The sequence below is a fragment of the Pipra filicauda genome, unplaced genomic scaffold (genome assembly GCF_003945595.2).
Source record: "Pipra filicauda isolate LSUMZ 115617 unplaced genomic scaffold, ASM394559v2 scaffold2_size9829703_pilon, whole genome shotgun sequence".
Taxonomy (NCBI): Eukaryota; Metazoa; Chordata; class Aves; order Passeriformes; family Pipridae; genus Pipra; species Pipra filicauda.
Window position 1 is genome coordinate 827,572 of NW_024104421.1, and position 4,740 is coordinate 832,311.

General features: G+C 39.4%; 1 long non-coding RNA gene across 1 annotated transcript; it reads right to left on the reverse strand.

Moving 5' to 3' along the window:
- Positions 1–1,198: 1,198 nt before the first annotated feature.
- LOC120323624 lies at positions 1,199–2,897 on the reverse strand. Its single transcript, XR_005564274.1, has 2 exons — positions 2,837–2,897; positions 1,199–2,043 (listed from the first exon to the last, which is right to left on the reverse strand). It is a non-coding gene; the product is annotated as an uncharacterized LOC120323624 (long non-coding RNA).
- Between the last annotated feature and the right edge of the window lie 1,843 nt (positions 2,898–4,740).

Sequence of the window (4,740 nt, forward strand, 5' to 3'; positions counted from 1 at the left end):
GGCCTGGAGTGACAGGACAACGGAAAATGGCTTCAAACTGACAGAGAGGTTTAGATCAGATACTAAGAAAAAATTCTTTACTGTGAGGGTGCTAAGGCACTGGAACAGGTTTCCCGGAGAAGTTGTGGATGTCCCATCCCTGGAAGTGTTCAAGGCCAGGCTGGATTGTGCTTTGAGCAACCTGGTCTAGTGGAATGTGTTCCTGCCTGTGGCAAGGGGTTTGGAACGAGATGATCTTTAAGGTCTTTTCCAACCCAGGCCGTTCTATGTGATGCAAGTGAGGGGAGGTTGGTGCAGCAGCACTGGCATGGTGGTGTCACACCAGCCTCTCTCCCTGGCTCTGCATGTCCACTTGGGAATCCGTGTACCACCGCCACTGGTCTCATGTGGATGTGCCCAGCATGTTTCAAAAGACTGCGCACATTTCACAAATGTTTAAAGCAGGGGTACCATTGCACATGAAATGCACTGTTTGCATCTAAGATTAACAGCCCGAATTAGCAGGGGGAAGACAGGAAAAGCCAGAAGGATACTTCTCTCTGTTTTGTCACAACTTTTATTTACGTGAGGCAAATGTTAGCATTCTTTATGTCCTCGGGGTACCCACCAGTGCCCCAGTTCCAGCATTTGCTGTACCATTCCTCAGGGAAATCCTTGAAGCCATATGGTTCACTTGCTGTTCCTGCATTTCTGTGTGCCTAAGGAGTTGGTGGTGGTAGTGGTCCCTTTTCTTTCTGCTACTTCGCTCTGTGTCTCATTCTTTTTATGCTTTTTCCAAATGAAAAAGTGGCTTTGAACTCTCCAGCTTCCCTCTAGCTCAACATTAGCAGCATACAAATATTATTCTACCAGCATATGTGTTCCTTTTCCCACATTAGAGCAACCAAAGGGATACAACTGTTCTTTGTAGTGGTGGTATTGGAAAAATCAAGCTTAGTAATCTTTTAGGTATTGATCTTACGTAAGTTGATGGACTACACTGTGCTTCCATTATATGCATACGTATCTCTCCAGGCCTTTTTCTCTGGGGCTCTAACCCCATGGGGAGAGAAATCTGTTGCTGTGTTTTAGAAAGGCCAAAATCAAAGAGGCTGGTTGCTTTAGGAGTGTGCATGCATGTGTGCAGCATGACAGAGCTGGCAAATAATTTCCAATGAGACTGTTAAAGGAAAGGCCTTTTGATGGCGTGTAGTGTAAGTGAATATGTAGTATTAAATTTTTATTATATATATCACTACATAATACATAGTGAATATAGCATAAGTGAAAGAGACTACAGTCTGACATATGAAAACCCCATGTAAGTGTGATTCCCACTGTGTTTACAAGGGATGTGTTTATCCCAAGTGACAAAGATTTAGAGGGTGCATAACAGCCAGCTAAAGTCCAAGCTTGCTGGGTCTCCTGTAAGAAATTCTTCTTACATGTCTGTGAACTACTGGTACATTTATGTTGCAATGCATAAGATTTGGTACAATGGTTGCTTGACATTTACACTCTGTGTGCATGGTCAGTGGAAAAATAACATGAAACACACTGTCAGCAACAATTTTCCATATCTCCATGTACAAGAATTACATACAAATGACACAGTAAGTACTGTGTGATGTCAAGGTCAGTACTGCCTGCTAGAACTGTGGTTCTGCCCTCCAGGAAGCAATGGCTTTTATTCAAAGTCTGGCATGTTCAAGAGAACAACAGGAATTCATGACTGCAGGACAGAATATTGTCCAGAGTGTTTATCAACAGTTCTCAAAAGTGGAGCTTGCAAAAAGAGCTGGCAGAGTACTCACGAGGGTCTACTTCAGCCTAAACCAGAGAACTAGTTCATGTATATTCCAAACAATTCAGTCCACGATAAGAGCTTAAAAGAGCCATCTGAAGGCTAACAATTACACTGGACCTGAATAGTTAGCATTTTTAGAGGCATTAAAAAGAACAAACTGATTTGTGTATCCAGAGATTTGACCATGTGTCTCTCAAGGGGAAGGTCTTGGTCACAGTACGGTGTCTTTGCAGCCAAGAACAGAATGGTAATTTAAACTATAAAAGAGAAAAAAAAACCAAAACGAAGAAGAGAAAGTTACATTCATCTTTTTTGGACATTTACATCTGAAATCCACTTTTCTATGAATACATCTTACTTCAAGTTCAGACTTTTACTTTAAAATTTTACTGCTCACTAACAGTAAAACAGGCTAACATTCAACTTTTTTTTTTTTTTTTAAACTTTACTTAAGTCATTTGGGAAAATAAGATGCAGAGGTAAACAGAGATTCTGCAGACACGAACAAAGTCAGTGCATCTGTTCTTGAATCCCTTTCCTAGGAGCCGTAATGGATACTAAGGCACCATATCCAGTATTTCAAGGACTTGGGCACATTATACAGCATATCTGAAAAATGGCTGTGTCATTATTTACATTGTACAGAACAAAGGAGCATTCAGAAAATGTCATGGATGATTAAAGCAGGAAAAAATGGATTCCATTCCCCATACTGACACTAATTTTCCCTGTGTCCTCATACAAGTTTCATCTTGCAGGCTGCTAAGCGCATGTTTTCTGGATGACTCAACTCACTTCAATGACAGTATTCTAATATACACAAGTAGCACATATTCAATACATGCAAGTTTTTTTCAGAAAGATAGGCGGCCTTCAATTTTGCATGACTCATTTCCCACGTCCTCAACATCAGGAGGATATATTTATTAATTTTGTGGGACCTATTATTGTTTGAGGTGTCAAAGGGAAGCTTTTAGCAAGTAAGATGAACATCAGAGACTGCAAAATGCCAATATACAAGGTACAAGTGTAGCTGAAATGAAAACCTACCCTTTTCATGGATGTAATATATCCACTATTGTAGAATTTTATCTAAGAATTTCATCATCAAATGATTTTGAGCTCTGAAACAAAAGAGTGCTTTAAATAAGACTGTCTGCTAGAAGAAAAAGGGCATCAGAATAAAAAATATTTATACAACTTGGGATTGCAGGCTTTTAAGTTATTTAATTAAGCATTTACCTAAAAGCTAGACCATACTTAAGCATATCTGTAGATAAAATTAATTCTCTAGTGTGACACTTTGTTGTCATTTAGAATTTTTATTTACTTTGGTTCTCAGTGTTTGTTACATGGACATACAGCTGTGATGGTTATAGCTAACTCTGACAGAGATGTTCTTTGTCACATAAAGTAGGTACAAGCTGAACATAAAGCAAAGAGCAGGTTCAACCCCCCTCATTCCTTTAATGGAAATTTACACTGTTACAATGTTTGAGATTTTGTTTGTTTGTTTGTTTGTTTGTTTCTTTTTTAGTCGTATATCATTTCTTTGAGGTGTCAGACTCACTGTCCCCATATTTCTTGATTTACCACAAAACCAAAACCTAAATTTTCAAACAATGGAGATAAATCTTACACATATAATAAAAAGTAACTTACCTGCCTGTAAATGTGAAATAGAGGATTTCTTTTCTTTGTAGTAGTATTTCTGATATGTCTTGAGTTCCAGAATGAAATCCCACATTTACCTCATGTTGCCCAGGAGAGAACAGTTGGAGAAGTGCAATTTGGTCGCTCGGACCCACCACCAACTTTTCACTGAAACAGGTGTGAGCTAATGCCTATGTGCTTTTGAACCTTATCTAGTCTAGGTGACTGACCCAAGTGCAAGAATTCCTGTATCCTTCTACTGCTTTAGCTCTCTTGCTCTCAGAAAATGTGATATTTAGACCTATTTTACTGTGAAAAGTGATGTCCACCAGTCACCTTGCACTCAGGCATGTACTGACAAACAGTAGGAACTTCCTGATGTCTCAGTCATCAAACTGGTTAACTGGTTAATGCCATCAGCATTTTGGGTTTCAAAAAAACTTTTCAAAATAGTTTTGCCTCTGAACTATTAGAATGTCCTTATCTGCCTATGCCTTAATTGCAAGAAGAAATGAAGGAAGATACTAGGAGATACCTATTGAAGGCTATTTAATTAATCACTTGGAGTCCTCTGCCAGAAGCTTCTCCTTTTCTGGCCTTCAAGTTGTGTTCATTTTAGATCAGATTCCACCAAACAGAAGGTGGGAGGTGTACCAGTTTTGGTTAAAGGTCAGAGCCCTGTTGCTGGAGCAAAAAAGAAATGTTGTCAGTGTCTGGTGCCAGTCCATGGCAGGAAAACAAAGGCTTGAGCAACCTCCGTTCTGTCTTTCCTGAGGCACTGAAACTTCTCCCTAAAGGTGTGATTCTCCTCCACTTGGTCTCTTTTATTTTATAATGACGTGGAACGGAAGAGTAAAAAAATTTGTATTTATGATGAAATGGTTTGAGTTGGAAGGGGCTTTAAAGATTATATAGTTCCAACTCCCCTGCCATGGGCATGGATGCCACCCACTAGATCAGGTTGTCAGGGCTCCATCCAACCTGACCTGCAACACTTCTACATATTACTTAGTATATTGTGGTAAGATTATTCACTGTGAATAGACATTTTTAAGGTTTCTGAAATGAGTGCTGCATTAGGGTGAACTCCATTTTCTACTCGAAGGCTTTGGGAAGTTTCTTCCTTCTCGGTCCCTCATGACAGTTTTCAAAATAATCTTGTTTGTGTAACCTTCAGCTATACCATTAAAATGCACCTGAAAATCCTAGACCTTTTGAAAAAAAATTGGCTTTATTTACAGGATTGATTTTTCTTTACCTTATCAACCCCGTATGGGTACCTCATACACGTTTACTGCTCC